Source organism: Chlorocebus sabaeus, chromosome 11 (assembly GCF_047675955.1).
Source record: "Chlorocebus sabaeus isolate Y175 chromosome 11, mChlSab1.0.hap1, whole genome shotgun sequence".
In the NCBI taxonomy this organism is placed as follows: domain Eukaryota; kingdom Metazoa; phylum Chordata; class Mammalia; order Primates; family Cercopithecidae; genus Chlorocebus; species Chlorocebus sabaeus.
This window is the reverse complement of record NC_132914.1, coordinates 28,924,390-28,947,147: the sequence shown is the minus strand read 5'-3', so window position 1 is coordinate 28,947,147 and position 22,758 is coordinate 28,924,390. Positions and strand designations below refer to the sequence as shown.

Below are 22,758 nucleotides of genomic sequence, written 5' to 3'. Positions count from 1 at the left end.
TGTTCTTATGATAGTGAGTTCTTACAAGATCTGGTTGTTTAAAAGTGTGTAGCACTTCCCTCTTAGCTCTCTCTCTCCTGCTGCGCCATGTGAAGATGTGCCTGCTTCCCCTTCACCTTATGCCATGATAGTAAGTTTCCTGAGGCCTCCCCAGCCATGCTTCCTGTATAGCCTGTGGAACTGTGAGTCAATTAAACTTCTTTTATTCATAAATTACCCAGTTGTATGTAGTTCCTTATAGCAATGCTAGAACAGATTAATACAACATACTTTACCATTGTTTTCATACAATGCTTTGGGGGTGTATGAAGATGCAGGGAAATGTCACAGTGGAAGTAATAGCACAATTTTTTGAAAAGCTTGGGTTGGTAAGACTCATTACAAATATTCTGGATCCATTTTTGGCTAAATGAAGAGGAAAATTTTACCAACTGATGGCCATTTGATGACCCGCATGGAAAGAATTAGTAGGCACAGGAGAGCATACAATTGAGAGAAGTGATCACATCACAAAATGTGACATAATTATTTGGCACTAACTGGCATCCTAGGCACGGAGAGTGAATTATATTCTCAACTCTGAATTTCCCCCTCTAGATTACCCATGTGGCTCACCAGAGGGCAGTGTGCAGTAATCAACTCTTTTGCTTCCTGCATTGGATGTCTCCTATGGAAAACCCAATGTCAAATAATCAGAACCAGACAACAAGCAAGACAACAGGTTATGAAAGTTGTTTATCAGATTTGTTGTATCTGTGCCCTGTACATGGAATTCTTAATACTGAAAAATTAACCAATTACCACATGAGAGATCATTTAATAAGTTTAGTAAATTCTGTATAATAGTTTCAATTTCATGACAATGATTTTTGCATTGCTGAGGTCAAGTCTCTCTTTTAGACTAAAAATGTATAATATCCACTGGTGGATAAATTGCCTTCCTTCACATATCTCACACCTGAATTCTCAAGAGTTTCCAACATTGGATACAGATTTATTCAGCAAATATTAATTGAACAATTAGAATGTGTGATATAACAAGATAAAGTACCTATAAATCCTGCTTACAAGAAGCTTGAAATCTATCAAGGGATTAAAGTGTAAATGAAAATTAATACACGATAAAAATTACATAAAGTGGGAGTTACATATAAAATACTAAGAATTCGGTGAATGAAAAGATGAAGGCATTCAGACAGAGTTCAGAATTTGAGCTGAGTCTCACAGGTGAGGGAGAAATCATTTGGACATATTGAGATTAATGAAAGCACATGCCAAATAAAGAAAACATCATGGATGCACAAAATTAAAGGACCTAGATGGTTAGGCTGTATGAAAGGTAGTAGTAGGAGTGGGAAACAGGGCTAGAGAGTCATACAGTGAATATGTCTCTGAGTGTACTGAATACCAGGCATACTCCAAAAACTAAACTGACAACAGGAAGTTGTTATAGGAGTAAAAGATCAGTTTCAGCATTTTATACTAAAAAAAATTGAAATAGCAGTTTTTTGTGAGATGGACTGATAAATATCTCCCAAAGGTAGGGAGATCTGTTAAAAAGCTATCTCATTAATCTTGTAGGCTTTGAGATTGAATAAAGAAGGCAAGCAAGGGATTCTGTAAAAGTAGAATTGGTATGAGTAAAAACTAAGTAGATGTGAGTGGGGTAAAGAGAGAAAGAAGTCAAAACATAGTCTGAGGTTTTGAGCCGATGTGGGAGGATGATGACTTCATTCATTGAAATACAGGACCCAGGAGAAGGAGATTTGGGAAAGAAATTGGTATGTTTACCAAAAATCTTAAATAAAAAAATCCTAGTCAAAATCCTTATGAAGCTAAATAGTTTCTTATCTTTTCATCTTTTGTAAATTAATTCAGATACATTTGGAGAACTCATTATTCTTGATACCTTCAAAAATCTACAGAAGCAACGTTTTGTTTACTAGAATGTTTTGCAATTGTTAAAAGTGAAAATCAGAGGGCTATATTGTTCACTTAAGGTTAACAACTTGAATTACATCATCACAATAAATGGGAGGAGCTGCAAGGTGTCCTCCCACCACTGAGGAAAATGAGGCTTGTTAAACTTAGTTGTTAGTAAAAATTTAAATGTACCCTAATTTTAGCAAATGGAAAATTTCCGCTTAACACGGAGACAATTGCAACCTTTCTTCTATGTAATCATGTTCTATACGTTTTTCTTTCTAATAAAAAAAGATAGAACATTTGAAGGACTCGATAATAATCCCATTGAAGAAAAAAAAGAATAAAATATAACTCCCTAATAAAAGCTTATTTTATGTGTTAACTGAAAATGACTGTGATGGAGTCCCATTTGCTCAAATATATTGTAATATTTTCCCCTAACTTGGTTAACAGTTACAAAACCCAGAGACCAAGCTGTAAAAGAAACTTTTCCAAGCTGAAGCATCTGCTTTCGTGGCAATTGTTTCAATCAATTGTATAGAAAGTTTTGGAGTTGTCTTGAGTTCATCTGTTAATTTGTCTACTCAAATTAAGTATATGACATTATAAGTAGCATAGACTTATATTTCTTGGTCACCAAAAAAACAAAATCTAGGAGCATATTTTTGCCACATGAGTTTTACAATCATATCTTTCTTGACCCCTGAAACACCTACTAAACAGATATCTCTTGCTGGTACTTATAGACCCTATAGCTTGAATTTTTTTTCTGTGTAAACAACAGAGGAGTCCTCTACATATTAATCATGTTCTCTCCACCCTGCCCTCCTACCTATATAATTATTTGGAACAAAAATTAGCCTCTAGTATTGACGAGCTATTGTGCTTTGTATTTTAATGTACGTGTGGTCAAATTGGAATTGAAAGGCTTTATGCAATTTGTCAGAGTCACTTTGATTGGTCACCTACTTGTGCTACTGCATTCATGATTTCAGCACCCTCAGGACATTGGGTGAACTTTTAGAAAATGAGACCACCACATTGTACTGTGATTGCCTCCTCTCTTGTTAATATACCCCTAATGGAATCTAAGCCATCTGAGGGGAAGGACAGCGTCTACTTTAGGAATTTCTCTGAATGCCTGAACTCTTTAGAAAACAAGGAGGGAGTGAAAAGTTTATCTTGTGCCAAGACTACTGACAGTAGGAAAATTCACAACATTGGCTGGTATCCTAAAGGGAAGAAAAGGGAGTATTAGGGAAATTAGGTTATAATTATTATCTAAAATGGGAAAGCATAAGAGAATTAAAAATCCCTAGTTTTCCTTTCCTTAAATATCTACCTAATGTGTCTTCAAGTATTTATGTATGAAAGCATGTGTTTATTTGTTCATTTAATTGTGATAAAATATACCTAACATAAAATTTACTTTCTTAACCACTTTAAGTGTACAGTTCGGTGGCATTATGTACATTCACATTGTCGTGCAACCATCATCACCATGTCTCCAGTACTCCCTTTACCTTGCAAAACTGAAACTCTGACCCATTCAGTAACTCTCCTTTCCCCCCATCCCACCAGCCCTTAACAGCCACCATTCCACTGTCTGTCTTTATCAATATGACTACTCTAGATTCTTCATGTAAGTGAAATTACGTAGTATTTGTCTCTTTCTGACTGGCTTATTTTGCGTAGCATAATGTCCTCAAGGTTCATCCACATTTTAGTACATGTCAGATTTTCTTCCTTTTTTAAGGCTAAATAACATTGTATTGCATGCGTACACTACATTTGGTGTATCCGTTCCTCCATCCATCAGTGACACTTGGGTTGTTTCCACCTTTTGGCTTTTGTGAATAACGCTGCTATGTACATGGGTGTACAAGTATCTCTTCAAGACCCTGCTTTCAATTCTTTGGAGTATATACCCAGAAGTAGAATTGCTAGATCATGTGGTTATTCTTTTTTAAATTTTTCTGATGAATCACTATACTATTTTTCCATAGTGACTGCACCATTTTACCTTTCCACCAACAGTGCTCATTTTATCGGCATCCTCACCAACACTTATTCTCTGTTTTCTTTTTTGATAGCAGCCATCCTAATGAGTATAAAGTGGTATTTCCACGTAGTTTTGATTTGCATTAACCTAATGATTAGTGACACTGAACATCTTTTTATATGCTTATTGGTCATTTGTGTATCTTCTTTGGAGAAATATCTATCTATTCAGGATCCTGGCTCATTTTTAAATTAAGTTGGTTTTTGTTGTTGTTGAGTTGTAGTGCTTTACGTATCCTAGATACTAACCCCTTATCAGACATACGATTCTCAAATAATTTTCTCCCATTCCATGGATTGTTTTTTCACTCTGTTAAATGTGTCCTTTGATACACAAAGTTTTAAATTTTGGTGTAGTCCAAATTTATCATTTTTTCTTTTTTTTCATGTGTTTTGGTATCATATCCAAGAAAGCATTGCCACCTCCAATATCATGAAGTGTCTCTGTTTCTGCTGAGATTTTTATAGGTTTAGCTTTTACATTAGGTCTTTGACCCATTTTGAATTAATTTTATATAAGATATAAGGTGTCTTAGTCCACTTAGTGTTGCTATAACAGAATACCTTACAGTGTAAGGCAAGGTAATTTACACAGAAAAGAGGATTATTTAACTCATAATTCTGGTATACTAGTAAGTTCAAGATTGGGCAGCTGCATCTGGTGAGGGCCTCAGGCTGAAAAGAAGTGGGGCAAAGAGATCACATAGCAAGAGAGTTAGCAAGAGAGAGAAACCAAGGAAGCCAGACTGTGTTTAATGACCTGATCTCTCAGGAACCAATTCATTCCCATGAGCAGGAGGACTCACTCACTCCCTCAGGAAGGCATTAAGCCATTTATCAGGGATTAGTCTCCATGACCCAAACACCTCCCACTAGGCCTCACTTCCCAACACTGCTACGTTGGGGATTAAATTTCAATATGAATTCTGGTGGGGACAAATCACATCCAAACCATAACATAGGGTAACCTTCCAACTTCATTCTTTTGCATGTGGATATCCAGTTTTTGCAATATCTTTTGTTGAAAAGACTGTTCTTTCCCATTTAATGGTTTTGACACCCTTGTTGAAAATCATTTGACCGTATATCCAAGAGTTTATTTCTGGGCTCTCTATTCTGTTCCATTGGTCTATTTATCTGTGTTTATGCCAATACCACAGTTTTAATTCATTTAGCTTTGTAACAAGTTTTGAAATCAGGAAGTGTGAGATGTCCAACTTTCTTCTTTTTTCAAGATTATTTTGGCTATTTGTGGTCCCTTAAGAGTCTACATAAATTTTTTTCCATTTATTTATTTATTTATTTATTTATGTTTTTGAGACAGGGTCTTGCTCTGTCACCCAGGCTGGAGTCCAGTGGCATAATCATGGCTCACTGCAACCTTGAACTCCTGGACTCGAGAGATCTATATGAATTTTAAGGTGAATTTTTCTAACTCAGCATAAGACAAGAAATTTTGGGGATTTTGATAAAGACTATGTTAGAACTGTAGATGGTTTTGGATAGTATTGGCATTTTAGCACGATTAAGTCTTTCAATCACCAATATATCTTTAAGGCTGAGAACAATGGCAATTTTTTTTCTAATTTAAAACACTAGAAAGACACCATAAACATTTTATGCTATTGTTGAGGGAGTGAGAATTTGAATGGTGCTGTTTATTAAAAAATTGAAACACAACCAGTATAATTGACTAGTCTGGTGAAAATCAATCTGAAGGCCCTCGATACCGTCATAATACTGAATCTTCAACATCCAAGGATGTAATGTGTCTTTCCATTTATTCAAGACTTGTCTCTCTAAGAAAAGTTTTATTGATTACTTCATGAGCCTTCTATGGATTTGCTAAGTTTGATCATGATATAAATGTGTGTGTGCATATATATTACTATTGTAAATTTTTCCCACCACATTTCCTAACTGGACTTTGTTTTTGTTGGCATGAGGAAAAATTCATAAGTTTCTACTGATTTTAATTCATTTGGGTTTTATAGAGTAAAAGAAAATCACATCTGACAATAATGAATATTTTGTTATCCTATCCTCTAATTACACCCTGTTGTTTGTGGACTAAAGTTTACAGAAATACATCAGCAAATAATAGTGGTATTAGCAGGCATCATGTACTATTTCTGACTTTTACTGGAATGCCTGTAATGTTTTATCATTAAACATGATAGAACCTAATGAATCTATTATCATATTTTTAAATATCTATTTTTAGTTTATTATGGGTTTTATTTTTTGATTAAGGATTGGATGTTGAATTTTATCAAATACATTTTCTATATTACATCAATCAGAAATCATCTAGGAAAACAGAAGTTACTTCATGTAATTAAGATATTAAGTTTATTATAATAATTATGAGCTTATTCAACTGTTGGAAGACCTAAAAAAACAAAGGCCAGGGAGTTCAAAACTCAAGAGCTCAGCCTGAAACACCATGGCAAGTAGTTGTCAAGAACTCTCATGACAGCGACTGTGAATCTCATGTTTGCTCACGTTAGTTTCCAAATCCTCCAGAGAAGTGGCTTCTCCTCTTGTGTCCTATAAATCTCTCTCTTTTTAAAATTATGTACTTATTTTTTTAATTGTATTTTTATTTTTACATTTTTAGAGACAGAGTCTCACTTTGTTGCCCAGGCTGGAGTGCAATGATGTACATGATCATAGCTCACTGTAACCTAAAACTCCTGGGCTCAAGTGATCCTCCTGCCTCAACCTCCTGAGTTGCTGTGACTGCAGGCACACAACCACCAGGCAGGGAACTTTTTTTTTTTAAAGACAGGTTCTTCCTATGTTGCCCAGGGTAGTCTCGAACTCCTAGTCTCTAGTGATCCTCCTGCCTAGACCTCCCAAGTAGCTGTAGCATAGCACTCACATTACAGGTGCACTCCACAGTGCCTGGCTATTTATTTATTTATAGAGACAAGGTCTTGATATGTTGCTCAGGGTAGTCTCAAACTCCTGGACTCAAGGGATCCTTTCACCTTGGCCTCTCAAGTGTTGGGATTACAGGTGTGAGATACTATGCCCATCTACCCTGTAAATCTCCTGAGTGCTTCTTTTTTGAAAAAAAAAATTTTAATTATTTTATTAAGCATTATATTCAATGTAAAGGCTTTAACCATCATAATCACCATGATAGAATATGTGTGTGTACGTATAAAAATACCCATTGAACATGCCATAAGAGGTATAATTATGTTTTGAAATCTATGCAACAAGAGATGCAATTACAAATAATAAAAAAAACTAATCAGAAGCATGAAAAACCCTGTTTTAATATAAATCTATTGCTGATTCTGGAATAACTCTCACGTGCATGTCCTTAATAACACTGGACTTCTCCAGTTTTGATTGCAGTAATGTGTGTTCCACAACATCAGTTCCAACTGTCCATCTGAACAGTTTCTTGCTTCAGTTTTGTTAAGCTCTATTTAATCTTAACCAAAGAATCACCATCAGTCATGCTGCTGCACTTTTCTTCCATTTCTAGTTTTACATGTTCTGTCTTCTGTAACCTCAGACAGAATTCTGTTCCTTTCAATTACTCCACCATTTCCCTGCCGGCTCCTTACGTCACTCAGCTAGGTTTGAGCTGCAGGATATTCTTGAACTATGTGCTCAGGCTGATGGTTGATGTACTTTTCAGAGCGACAGATCTTTTCCAAAGTCTTACTAATTTCTTTTAAAAAATTATTTATGTATTTATTTTACAGGCAAGGTCTTGTTCTGTTGCCCAGACAGTAGTGCAGTGGTGCAATCATACCTCACTGCAGCCCCAAACTCCTGGACTCAAACAGTCCACCCACCTTAGCCTCCCGAGTAGCTAGGACTGCAGGCATGAGTCACTCCAGTTAACTATTAACTTCATTCTGGAGTTTGTCAAAAAATCCCTTGCTCTCTTTTAGAGAAGATTCAATTCCACTTTTGTGCTGGTGCATTTGGTCAACAGGGATTCTCTGATCCGCTGCACTTTTCTGCAGTATTTGGCTGCAGAAAGAAGCACTTGCTTCTTGTTGCAAATTCTAACAAGGAGTGGTAGCCCTTGGCTTCCGCTCTGCAATGACAGGAGACCATAAAAAAAGAACAAAAGTCATGCCCAGCTAGATTGTTGTTTGCATATGATGGTAACAGAAAGATATTCTCTTATATGTATGGTTCAGAAAGTATACCACCCAAATATTCATTTTTTTTCTTAAGCTCATGTTCATTGAATATTTTAACATCTAGGAGTTATCAGTATAGATACACCTTATGTAAAATGTGATTATTCCTAAAGAAAATTGGGCTATAGATACAATTGTTAGAGGGTTAAGGGAACCAAGGAAGAGGAATATGGGTGTACATATTATGGATAAAAACTCAAATATCCTTAATGAAAAATTTCTCAAAGAGGTGTCCTAGCCCAATGAGAGATGCATCCAAATAAACAATAAAAGAAAGGAGAAATGATAGTAAAAAAGGAATTGGGATGAGTACCAAAGGCAGTTCAACAGCGAGCTCAATTTAAATAATAGAATCGCTGATGCAAACTTAATGCAACTATCAACAAATTTTGAGATGTATATTTTCAAATATTGGAGATAAACATTAATAGAATTTAAAACAATATAGCAACATAAGGATTTAAACATTTACGATAGTTATGTGAAATTGAATATGAGGGAATTTGGTTTTGTATTTTGTATTATTTATTTATTTATTTTATATTATTTTTATTTTTTCAGGCACAGTCTCACTCCGTTGCCCAGGCTGGAGTACAGTGGTATGATCTCGGCTCACTGCAACCTCTGCCTCATGGGTTCAAGGAATTCTCCTGCCTCCCAAGTAACTGGGATTATAGGTACGTGCCACCAAACCCAGCTAATTTTCATACTGTCAGCAGAGACGAGGTTTCACCATGTTGGCCAGGCTGGTCTTGAACTCCTGACCTCAAGTGATCTGCCTGCCTTGGCCTCCCAAAATGCTGTGATTGCAGACATGAGCCACTGTGCCTGGCCATCTTTCATATTTTTTAAGCACTGTTGGTACAGATAAATCTATATAATCATTTTGTAAGATAATTTGATAACACATTCCAGATGTTTTCTAAGTGCATAACTTATGACCAAGTATTTCTACAATTAAAAATTTTTAAAGAAATAAGCAGATAACATGCAAAGATTCATGTGTAAGAATGGTCTTTACATTCTTGCTTATGATGGCAAAAATATAGATCAATCATCTTTGTTCTCATCCCTTCATCTCTCTACCCTGTTTCTCTGAAAACTAATTTTATTTTCTGCAATGTTGCTTCTTTTCTTATGAAGACTTTTTAAAAAGCCCATTGTATTTTTAGTTTATTAAATCTTCCCTTTTCTCATTCAACCACTTTAAAATTTTATAGATTTGCCTCTGATCTTTCCTCTGTTACTTCTTTCCTTTTTTTTTTTTTTTTGAGATGGAGTTTCTCTGTTGTTCTCCAGGCTGGAGTGCAATGGCATGATCTCGGCTCACTACAACCTCCGCCTCCTGGGTTCAAGCGATTCTCCTGCCTCAGCCTCCTGAGTAGCTGGGATTACAGGTGTCCACCACCACGCCTGGCTAATTTGTTGTATTTTTAGTAGAGATGGGTTTTCATCATGTTGGCCAGGCTGGTCTCGAACTTCTGACCTCAGGTGAACCACTTGGCCTCCCAAAGTGCAGGGATTACAGGCATGAGCCACTGCGCCTGGTCTCCTCTGTTATTTCATAAGAGCAGGTTCTCTTGACTTTTTCCACAACATGGCTCCATTTGCCCTAAAACTATTAGGAATCTCTTGAGTGTTGTGACAGGTCAATGGCATCCTTCCATAGTTTCTAGTACTGATGCTGGGGTTAAAGTATTCTTGAATTTCAATAGGAAGATGTTAATTGAGGATTTAGACAGCTATACTCATGCTGCCATCCTAACCAAGAAATGCTCTTTGAATTGTGCTATATGTAGTACTGATAACAGTGTGATGACTATAGCAGCAGTGTGAATAACAGACAAGAGGGATGTCCAGATCTTAGACAGAGGACCTATTTATGAAGATATAAAAAATATTCTAGGAAAAAAAAGAAAATGAGGGTCCAAACTAAACCTACAGAGGGTAATTTGAAAATTATTTAATTGGTACTAATTACAAACATGGTGGTTTATTTATGTAGGGATTGAGAGAGAAAAATGACAGAAAGAGAATTTTTCACAAATATCTACCTTGGATGACTGGGCTAAGGATAGATTGCTAATTGAGACAGGAAATAGATGACAAAAATCAGAATTCTGACATTTGGACAATAATTTCAGTTGGAACTTACAGAGTTTGAGTTATTTAAAAGAAAACTAGGTGGAAATGCCAAGTGAACAATTCAAAATATAAAACTGGATCTCCAGTTTGGAGATGGATATACAGATTTGGGCATTATTGATGGACTGCAGTTAAAACCAGAAAGAAGGGAGGAGAATAGGCTGAGGGTAGAACCCAGAACACGAATATTTAAGAAGTGGTTAGAAGAAAATCTAGCGATGGGGGCTGAGAAGGAACAATTTAATAATTAGAATTAGGCTGCGAGAGTGCGGCGTCACAAAAGCCAAATTAGGAGAAAGTTTCAAAAGGGCAGAATAGCCAAAGCATCAAAGGGACCAGAACCATCACAGGAGGGGGTTGAAGAGTGGCCATGGGAGATGGTGATTCCGTCATTAGCAATCTCACAGAGAGCTGGATCACCGGATTGTTGGATGGAATCTGTTGGAATGTTGTAGTGGCTTTAGGAGTTAGCAAAAGCTGAAGAAGTTTGGCTGAAAAAGGGAAGGAAAACATGTCTTTCAATTACCTATGAAATATTTCCTTGCCTTTTTTTTCAACTTTATGTAAATCTTTATTAAAGTAAAAATTCAGAAAAGTCCCAAATGTGCAAGTCAGCGAATGCTCACAAAGCAAATACACTCATGTACACTCCTGTGACCCACACACAGTCAAGAAACACACTGCCAGACTCTCAAAAGCCACTTTTGTGATCCCTTCTTTCACTGCCCAGCCCCCATCTCTACCAAGAGTAACCACTGTCTTGACTTTTAACACGATAAGTCAACTTGTTGTCTGTACTTCTCAGTCTTTGGAAATAAAACTTAGCGAATGTAATTTAATATTTTTTCAACAACTTAAGATCATTATTATGAATATTAATTACAGGATGAGGCAGTAGTAGCCTTATCAGGCTTGTATTCCTAGATCCTGGCAGAGGACCTGAAACATAATGGATGCTACCAAATTAGTTGAGTGAAAGAATGGATCTGTATAATCCATTCCCATGCTAATTCCACTTTTTATTTATCTTGCTACTTCCCAGTTTTTTAAAAAAAATTATTTTTATTTTATTTATTTATTTATTTGAGACGGAGTCTCGCTCTGTCTCCCAGGCGGGAGCGCAGTGGCGCGATCTCCGCTCACTGCAAGCTCCGCCTCCCGGGTTCACGCCATTCTCCTGCCTCAGCCGCCCGAGTAGCTGGGACTACAGGCGCCCGCCACCACGCCCGGCTAATTTTCATATTTTTAGTAGAAACGGGGTTTCACCATGTTAGCCAGAATGGTCTCCATCTCCTGACCTTGTGATCTACCAGCCTCGGCCTCCCAAAGTGCTGGGATTACAGGCGTGAGCCACCGCTCCGGGCCGCTACATCCCACTTTTTAAAAGAAGACCTTCTCAAGGCCATTGGAAGTGCTTTGGATTTAAAAAACTAGCTAAAGAATTTACTTTCTCCTAGAGAATGCACATACTGGCAAGAAAAATGCTACACCAAAACAAGAATTAGAACTGTTCATTTATATCTGAGAAATACTTTTTAGCTGGACCCTTCCTTCATATTTTTATCACATCCCCCTCTTTATTTCTAGTGCTGTTCAGGACTGCCTCCTAACAGCCTTCCTGAATTGTCAATTCTGCAAGTTAATTAGCCAAATCCCTGACTTATTTTTCTCCTCTAAGCTCTTGTATAGCTTTAATACATGCAGTTGTTGTTATTAATAGCAAGATCCTTAATAACTAGAACTTATTTTATTCCTTAAACCATGGAGATAGACCCTAAAATCATAGAGCTCTGTATGCAACTCCAAAATATTTTTATATTTTTGTTATAAAATAAATTCATTTGTAGTGAACACAAGCTGAGTGGAAATGTGATTAAAATCAACTGTCATTGATTTCATATGACTCTGTTAATTGTCTGCTATTCCTTCCACATATTCTCCATTCTATTTAATTTGCTCTGATACCATTAAAATATTATCCTCAAGGAAACTTACAGGGATTCAAACATTTAAGATTAAAACCATAAGTGAAAACTGCTTCTTTGCCCATACTCTCCATGAATGTTCCTAACAAAAGCAAAGATTAAATCAAATCCTTTCTTGCATTTGGATAGCGCATTTAACTCACTCTGCCTGAACAATACGTCCATTATGACAAAGAACCACAATTACTTCTATGAAGAGGTATAGAGATGAAGGGTTTTTTTTTCCTGTTCAGAAAAAGAAACTAAATATTTTTTTGTAAAACCTAGGTTGTGTGGTTATATCAAAAGCTAATTTGTAAACCTAAGAGACTCTGTTATCAAAAACAAAGTAAAATATTCTTGTTATAAAGTGTGATTTTTGCTATAATGAGCTATAAAGAACAAAAAATTCAGATATGAAACATTCCACAGCTCTAGGAAGAATAGACTTTTTGAATCATAAATATTTTATATGGGAGAATACCAACTGATAGTTCTAGGTATTCTAAACTAGAGTATATGTTGTTTAAACCCCATCTAATTTATATAGAAAACAGATATAACTAATGATTGAAGCAAAAGTAAAGCACAACATTCAAGAAATATAAAAGGGAACGAGCAGAAAAGGCAATTTGATTGTACCAGAAGGCCTGGCCTCAGGATAGCTATTGACTTAAGAAAAAAAAAAAAAAAAAAGTAGCTTTGACCTTCGTAGTCAAGCCAAAAGATACATGAGTTTTTTAGTTACATGGATTTTTAAAATATAATAAAAATAATCATACTAGTTAGGAAAACTTCTTCCTAGTATTAAACTCTAAAACAGGTTAGTTATATGGATCTTCACGTTGAGCATACAGGACAACATATTATTTTAAAAAATAAATATCTTATAAAAGTTTCAAAAACATTAAGGGCATTATGGAAGTTTATATCACAGTATATCAATGTAAGTTGTGGTACTTTCAAGGCAAATATAAACTTTAGTTTATTAATTGGGTTTTCATTGTTTCAAGCCAGTTTGAAACTACTGACATTCAGTATCTTTAAACAGCTTTACATTCGCATTTTTTTAAGAAGCAAAAATTCAAAGGTAAGGGGAGCTAAGAAGGAAAGAACAAGGAACTGATGTTAATATTTACTGAACAGCTTCTCAGGCTGAGCAATGCTACATTAGTCACACAACAATTCATTTGTGTTGACTGCAACGTCTTTGTTGCAGTCTATATTTTTGGCTACCTTTTTCTGCATTTATGAAGTATGAAGAGGCTGAGTAAAAAATTATTCTAAATGTGTAAGAATCTCTACAGCAAAAATAAGACCTGTGTTTCTTAGTCTCCTAGTTTTTCCACAGAACAGCCTTTTGGTCTCTTCAAACGTGTGGTTTTATTATATACAATAATTTCAAATGTTTTTATCAACACAACAAGCATTTGACATTTACAACTTGGGCAAAATACTAGACATTTGTTTCTGAACAAATGGAGACCTATATCTAATTATTCAACATTTTCCTCTTTTATTCAAATTATTCCTCTTTTGAAAAATGGTTTTATACATAAATTTAAAAATTATTTTTGTGAAAAAATTTTATTAATGAAAGAAGGTATAGAAGGTTGAATGTTTTCTTCCTTACATAATGTTTTTTATTTCCTTATGGTCTTGTTGTTTCATTATACATTTTCTACATGTTTTACTTTCATCACAAGTTACAACAACAGAATTCAAAAATACAAGATTCTTAAGCCGAAAACATTGCAGAAGAATGAGAAATGGTACTTATTAACTGCCTACAGTGCTGCAAACTTCTGGCAATTAATTTCAATTAAGTTATTTACAAGGTGTGCCACTGCTAACTTTGTGCCCAGATGTTTCAGTTGGCAACATGTGATGGCCACCAATGTAGCCAATTTCAGTAACAATCACTCATTGATGGAATTTTCACACTGAATTCACAGCACCTTCATAACATTAGTACATGATGTCATCACCCTTTGCCTCATCATAACCGTAAAAATGCCAATACGAGTTGCAACAAATTACTGCGAGCAATTGCTTAGTTCTAGAGATGTTGTAGTGAACACCTGGGCTGGCTCAGAATCTAGCAGCTTTCAAAGTTTCGTTACCAGATGTTTGTGGAACAACTTATGCATGTATGGAAAACATACTTTTTTTTTCATTTGCATGAACGATTACCAGACCTTTGGAAGTAGTGGAAACATATGTTTTATGAAAAAAGAAAGTTAATAAGAGTTTATTAGGGAAATATTTTTATTTAAATCAGCATGGTTGGTCTTAAACATTAATTGAACTGCAGAATCATGCTTGTGCAATTATTTGTTTATGTAGTAAAACACATCCTCACAAATTAAGCGGTATTGTGATCATAACTTTCTTGGGTGAAGAAAAGAAGTTATTAAAGTTTTAATAACACTAAATTTTTAAAACCAGCTTTTAAAATATCTGATTTTGTTTAATAATTTTGTATATTTTCAGAATAATATTTATTGTAATTATGTCTTTCTTTTCTTAACTATACTACATCCTCTTTAAAAAGACAAGGACTATTTAAAATTGTCTTTATATGTTTCTTTTTACTATTAATTTAACATAATATTGACTTTTACTACATTTTAGGAAAATTGCACTTCATGATTCAGACAATAAGTGTTTTTAGGAAAACACTTCTCCATGTCATTTCAAAATATATTCTCTACCCATAATAAAAACATGAATTGGAAGAAAATCATTACTAATTTTTGATCTATTTCTCACGGTATTCTTATTTTTAATTTAAGGAAAATGATTTAATTTAAGCATGATTCTTAGTTTTTTAATTAACTGAAACGCTAGTCCTATGAAAATAAGCAGGCCTTCCCTTTTTTAAACTATTGTTCCCATTGAAATTCATTTTATTTTATATAAGGAGGTGAAATGGACCACATTTTCCTCCTTCTGGGCAACTGAAAAAAGTTCTTAAAACTATTAACAGCTGTAAAGTAATGGTTAGATTTTAAGTGATTTCATTTAGTTCAAAAGAACTCTAAATTTATCCAGGTGTTAAAGTTTTGTTAAGTCCCAGGTAAAATAAAAAGATATTCTAGTAGAGATGCATTCTAAAATTTGATGAATACATTATGTTCATAAAGTCCAAAGCATAAGACATTTCTGTTACTTACTAAATGAACAGGTAAGTGACTGTTAAAACAAAACAAAAAAACTCCACAAAAACTCCTGTCTTAAGAAGCAACACCTTTAATGAGAATTGAAAATTACACATACCATTAAAACAGACCTGTTCACTATCAAAGTATAAGCTGAAGTGTCCAAAGCAAACACATGTTAATAGGATGGATAGTAAATTTGGAGTGAAAAATCTCTTTGCAGCTTTAGCACTTACAAACTGGATACATACACATCTCTCTTTGCATGGTTAGGAAGCTCACAGCGACCCTGGGGTCCTGCCCTGATGATTTGGTTCACGTTTCCTTCTTCAGACTTCCAGGAATCCTTCCATATCTCCAGGGAGCCATTATGAGCTGCTGAGTGGCATTGCACACTGAGGAGTCCATATTTTCTCATTTCTTGTTTGTTACAAGACTTGGGCCCAAGAGGGTGTGAAAGAATGCCAGTGAATGTAGTCTCCCGTGTTTTATTAAGAAAATGTAAATGTCTCACTGTTGCATTTTTTACCCGAAATGATCCTGAAAGTTTAATATTGACCCAAAGGCAAAGTAACAGAGTACTTCTTAGTGCCTATGTTAAAAAGGAGCTGCAATTTGTTTTCAGTCCTTGGGACATTTTTACACTCCCATTAAATAAAATAAATAATCACAAAGGAAATTAAACCACAAAGGAAATATGTTAAAGCCATGTTAAGCGCCTGACCTAAATATATAAAACAAAGGAAATACATGGTTGTGGTTAGAATTTGGTCTTTAAGGCTATTGCATTTACAGCACATAGTAACATGGTAACAATATGTTAGGGAGACTCTTAAGCTGTATTTATTCAAAGCAACATACTTGGAAGAGGAGTGAAAGATTCCACAGAATTATCCCACTGTTTTATTCATTTGAGATAAAACTGCTAGTTTTTAAAAAGTGTTAGTATTGTTGGCAATTTGAGAATGCTTACTAATTATATTTTATGTCTCTTCTATATGCAAATATAATTTCCACTGAAAAAAAATTGAACATCCATGGTTAGTGTCAAAAGACAAAATTATAACAAACATAGTTCAAATTTGCTTTAATTTGCAATTCTAGAATCAGGCAACACTTCATTCTATAAAACGGAATGAGTGTTCCAATGAGCTGAGCAGGAGAGTTTGGCTTTATGGGCAGAAAATAGCTGAAGAAAGCAGAAACAGAGCAAAAAAGGATTGATCATTTCAGCTACTTTCCTTGTAAAGGTTAAAGCAGTAGGGACTCCCTTATCATGCCTGCTAAAATGGGCCTCTTTGGGAGATTTAGCCATTAAATCTCTCTCTCTCCTGGTTTTTCAAAAGATCAGATAAACAACTTAGTTTTGACTTGATGGTGTGGAACTTCAGCATCGCTAACTCCAGTTTACTTTGCTGTTGGGCCTAATGCAGGAGCTCAGCCTAAACAAATGGCCCCTGTAAATTTTATCTAATATTACTGCAAGTCTCCCATGTCAGTACCTTGCAAAGCTCTTGCCTCCACAGGCAATCTGTTCAAAATGAATGCATATTGTGCCTGCTCCAAGGAGCTAATGGAGGAAGGAGAGTTCTGCTATCCCCTTGGCATCAATCTTAGAGAAATTTATAAATGTGTTGAAATTGTACTTTGATAATATTTTAAAGTTTCCTAACTCTTTGCAAAGATTTTTTATATGCATTTTCTAATTTAATTGCATTTCAGTTTTTCTCTGTAGATTCAGATGAGCTGATTATTTTGGGAGGATTTAGCACTAAAAACAACTAGGAAAATTACATCTAGACTAGAAGAAAGGAAAATTGAGTTCTTTGTTTGAGTTCTAATTTATATTATTATTAAATTTGGCCCTTATTTGAAGGTACCCTTAAAAACAGCATCAAAGTAAGCAGGAGTCTAATGGTTTAATGCGATGTGTATGGAATTGGAGAGCTATCTTATGTAGAAAGAAGCCACAATGCTAGATTGTGATTGTGATGTTCCCTGGGTTGTGCTTTAGTATACACTCACAAACCTTCACTCCACAGCTGTTAAAGTCCTGCGAGACAACCCATACGGCAGCTCAGGGACAAAATTAGACTTTGGAGTTTCCTGTTCCTTAATTAAATTTAAACTGCTTTCTGCAGTGACAGGGCTCCAATTAGAAGACAAGTTCAAAGAAAAATCTAACATAGTTACCTGTGGCTATATCATAAGCTTTAATGCAGCCCAGGGTTTGGAGAGTACAATCTTAAGTGAGCCTTCTGGATCTACCTTAACAGTGACAAATTTAATTCATATAAATCATGAAGCCCAGAGGGAAAGTTTCTTTTCTTTGTTGTGTTTATTCCTAAGTGGTCTAATCCACATATATGAATCACACATAAATGCAGTGCTTGCTTGGGAAGACTATTTCCCTTTGTTCAACATGAAGTGTACTTCCCACAAAAGCCATCCACAAAAGCTGGTTCTTAGATTTTCACACACTCCAAAAATACAACCAAAAAATGCTAACATACTATACGCATTTCTATATATTTAATGTACTCAAATAGTATTGAAGATACTAGGAAAAAAATAATGTACTTTGTGGGCTTTTCATGAGGCTTCCAAATTCTCAATGTCTTGAACTCTCTCAAAGCAGAATGTATAATGATTTCTTCAAAATGTCACTTATAATTTGTTCCCCTTTCTCACTACTTAAAATTGTTAGAGACCATCCATTTTAAGTCAGCGTTTTCAGAAAGGATCAACTGAAACTTGAACAGGCAGAAGGAAAAATGTTTCCACTTCTACCCGGCTTAAAAGAAGTTGGGCATCTTTTCGTATTTTTCTTGTTAGCATTGTAATATAAAACATCTGTAATAATTTAGTGAATTAAATACATTAAAACAACAAATAAAAGAAGCTTTAATGAATAAAACACAGAAGACCCCATATGGCTGCCTATTTGTTTCTTGACAAGAGGCACAGTCAAGTAGCCAGAACCGTGAGTAACTGCTGGAAGGCAATAAACCCATGAACAGGATTGTGAGCTGCTGTGTGCTAATATGAAAACCAGCTTTTATTTATTTTGCCACCTTTGTAACAGCACGTTAGATCCTGCCATTTCTCACCAATTTTCTTACTCTCTGTGGAAACAGTAGTTTCATAACTTGTTTCTGTGTAGTTCTTGTCTAACACTTTTTCTCTTACTTGCCAGGACACTCTCTTTTCTATGTTTTTTTCCTCCTCCAGAACTACCCCCTTTATCCAAACTATTATTTCCTACCTAGAGTACTGCAAAGCTTTCAAGGTTGTATCTTTCTGTTCAATCAAGTTTAACCATTATATAGCAGTCAAATATCTTTTTTTTAAGTGACTCAAATAACTCTTGAACCCAAGAACTTAAAGTAGCAGACAACTGCTTAATGGGGAAATTCAAATTATCTGGCCTAGTACTTATAGGTCTCAGTCACTTGGTCCTTCTGAAACTAACCATTTTTCATCTATTGTAATTCTACCAACAGTCCCTAAGTTTCATATAGGACAATTTCTATTACATCCCTATTTCACACACACACATTTATGGCTCACATCTCTTTGCCTTTGCACATACTGGTCTCCCAAGAATGAATGATTGCCCACTTCTTTATGACAATTTACATCCAGGGGATACAAACTTAAATGTACTCAGGGAAAAGGCAAGCGATATACTCACGTTAGAGTAAATGATGGAATAAAACACCACATAGTGGCACTAAGGATGGCTAAACTGGAAAAGGCATGTTTCATATACAGCTATTCAAATCTAAGTTGTTTTTTTAAAACATCGTGCTGGCCTAACAAAACATGGGCCATAAATTTGCAACCTCTGAAGCATTATTACTATGTAATTATGAAGCATAATTACATAATTACCTTAAGACTTGTTAAAAATTTCCCTTCTTGAGAAAAATCTCCCTGAAGATTCCTGTTCTTTGTCCTTGTTTTCCATTTCTTCAGTAATCAATATGCAGTGTGGCTTATGTTGCTAGATATTTGCTTTTGCTCTCTATTTAGTTCATATGTGCATATGTTATTTCTCAATATTTTGGAAATTCATTTTGGGGAAGCAAGGGTCATGTGTTTTGATTCTTTTGTCCCCGTGTTCTAGAGATAATCTCCCTCATGTTTCTAACATGGTGGTCGAGCTTAAGAAATCCCTATCAAAGTCATATGCCAAAGAATGAAACTAGACCCATATCTCTCACCATATACAAAAATTAACTCAAGAAGGATTAAAGACTTAAATGTAAGACCTGAAACTATAAAAATCCTAGAAGAAAACCTAGGAAAAACTCTTCTGGACATTGGCCTAGGCAAAGAATTTATGACCAAGTCCTCAAAAGCAAATGCAATAAAAACAAAAATAGACAATGGGACTTAATTAAATTAAAAACCTTTGCACAGCCAAAGAAACAATTACAAGTAAACAGATAACCTACAGAATGGGAAAAAAATAATTGCAAACTATGCATCTGAAGAAGGGCTAATATCCAGAATCTACAAGGAATTCAACTTCACAAGAAAAAACAAACAACCCCATTAAAAACTGGGCAAAGGACGTGAACAGACATTTCTCGAAAGAAGAAATACAAGCAGCCAACAAACACATGAAAAAAATGTCCAATGTCACTATCATCAGAGAAATGCAAATTAAAACCACACTGAGCTATCATCTAACACCAGTCAGAATGGCTATTAATAAAAGTAAAAAAAAAAAAAAAAAAAAACAAACAGATGGTGGCATGGATGCAGAGAAAAGGGAATGCTTATACACCATTGGTGGTAATGTAAATTAGTTAAACATCTATGGAAAACAGTATGGAGATTTCTCAAAAAACTAAAAAATAGAACTACCATTGGACCCAGAAATCCACTACTGGGCATTTACCCAAAGGAAAAGAAGTGTGAAAAAGACACCTGCACTTATGTTTATCACAGTGCTATTCACAATAGCAAAGTCAGGGAACAAACCCAAGTGTCCATCAATGGTTGACCAAATAAAAAAAATGTCATATATATAGACCATGGGATACTACTCAGCAATAAAAAAAAAATGAAATCATATCCTTTGCAGCAACATAGATGGAGTGGGAAGTCATTATCCTAAGTGAACTCACTCAGACACAGCAAACCAAATATTGCATGTTCTCACTGGTAAGTGGAAGCTACACAATAAGCACACATGGACATAATGATTGAAATATCAGACACCAGGAACTCCAAAAGAGAGGAAGAAGGGAGGTGAGTGAGGGTTGAAAAACTACATACTAGGTACAATGTTCAGATGATGGGTAGGCTAAAAGCCCAGACTTCACCACTACATAATATATCCCTGTAAGAAATCTGCACCTGTAACTCCCAATTCTGTTTTTTTAAAAAAGAAAAACAAATCCCTAACAAAATTCTAATGGCAATTCTTCACAGAAATAGAAAAAATCCTAACATTTGTATGGAACCACAAAAAAATCCCAAAGCAATACTGAGAGAGAGAAAGTTTCAGACATCACACTTTCTGATTAAAAGTATATTACAAAGCTACAGTAATCAGAACAGCATGGCACTAGCATAAAAGCAGAAACATAGACCAATGGAACATAATATAGAGCCCAGAAATATATCAAAACTTCTATGGCCAACTTATTTTCAACAAGGGCAACAAAAGGACACAATGGAGGAAGGATAGTCTCTTTAATAAATATTTGCTGCAGGTACTGGGAAAACTGGATCTCCACATGTAAAAGAATGAAATTGAATCTTCATCACAAAAATCAACTCAAAATGAATAAAAAGCATAAATGTAAGATCTGAAAACAAAAAACTTCTAGAAGAGAACATAGGGGAAAAGCTCCTCAACATTGGCCTTGGCAATAGTTTTTGGATATCACACCAAAGGCACAGGCTACAAAAGCAAAAATAAATAAATGAGACTACATCAAACTAAAACACTTCTGCATTGCAAAGGAAACAATCAACAAAGTGAAACAGCAACTTACAAACTGGGAAAAATATTTGCAAATCACATATCTGATAAGGGGTTAATATCCAAAATTTATAAAGATCTCTAAGAACTCAACAGCAGAAAAACAATCTGATTAAAAAGTGGGGAAAGGACTTGAACAGATATTTCTCCAAAGAAGACATAAAAATGGCCAGCAGGTGTATGAAAAGGTATTCAACATCCACTTAGTATCAGGGAAATGCAAATTAAAACCACTATGAGATATCACGTCACACACATAAGGAGAGCTATTATCAAAAAGACAAGAGATAACAAATGTTGGTGAGGGGTGTGGAGAAAAGGGAACTCTATTATACCTTTGGTAGGCATTTAGATTGGTACAGCTATTATGGGAAAGAATATGGAGGTTCTTACAGAAATTAAAAATTGAACTACTATAGGATCCAATAGTCCCTCTTCTGGGTAAATACCCAACGGAGGTGAAATCACCAAAGATATCCACAGTCCCATGCTACACACACACACACACACACACACACACACACACACACACACACACACGAAATATTATTCAGAATAAGATCCTGCCATTTGCCACAACATGAATAGACCTGGGGACATTATACTAAGTGAAATAAGCCAAAAAGAATATTGCATGATCTTACTTAAATGTGGATTGAAAAAAAAAGAAGCCAAATACACAGAAACGGAGAATGAAACAGTGGTTACCACTGGTGGGGGGTAGTGGGAGGGAGAGGAAATGGAGAAACATAAGTCAAAGGATACAAAATAGCACATGTGAAGAATGGACAGGTTTAGAGATCTAATGTACAGGAATAAAGTTAATAAAAAATTTGTATTGAATAGGATTTCTGTTAAATAAGTAGATTTTAGCTGCTCTTGTCACCAAAAGGTAATTATGAGAGATGATCGATATGCTAACCTGCTTCCCTACAGTAACCATTTTACTATCTATATGTATCCCACAACAATATGAAAACCTCAAATATACACAGAAAAATTTATTTTTCAGGCTAAGACCTTCTGAAAACATTGTCTCTCTAACATACATGCAGCATTGTCTTTAATTTCTCAGAAAGAAATGAATAGGAAAGTAGGAGAAAGGGATTTAGAGTGTGTAAAAAGAAGCAAACTGGTATTTCTTACAGTCTACTTAATGATAATCAGCCTATTGTCAAGAAAGATAAATCATGTAGTGAAAAGAGAAGTGCATCAAGAATTCTCCCTTATAACCTTGGCCTATAGAATAGTGCGTTTTGAATGGGGAGCGGAGGCAAAATGGGAGTCATTTTTCTGATGAACACAAGGTGGGAGTAGCTTTTCTA

The 22,758-nt window shown here is 35.2% G+C and overlaps 1 pseudogene; it reads right to left on the bottom strand.

Annotated features, from left to right (window-relative positions):
* Positions 1-7,272: 7,272 nt before the first annotated feature.
* Positions 7,273-15,850, bottom strand: LOC119621278 (intraflagellar transport protein 57 homolog pseudogene; annotated as a pseudogene).
* Between the last annotated feature and the right edge of the window lie 6,908 nt (positions 15,851-22,758).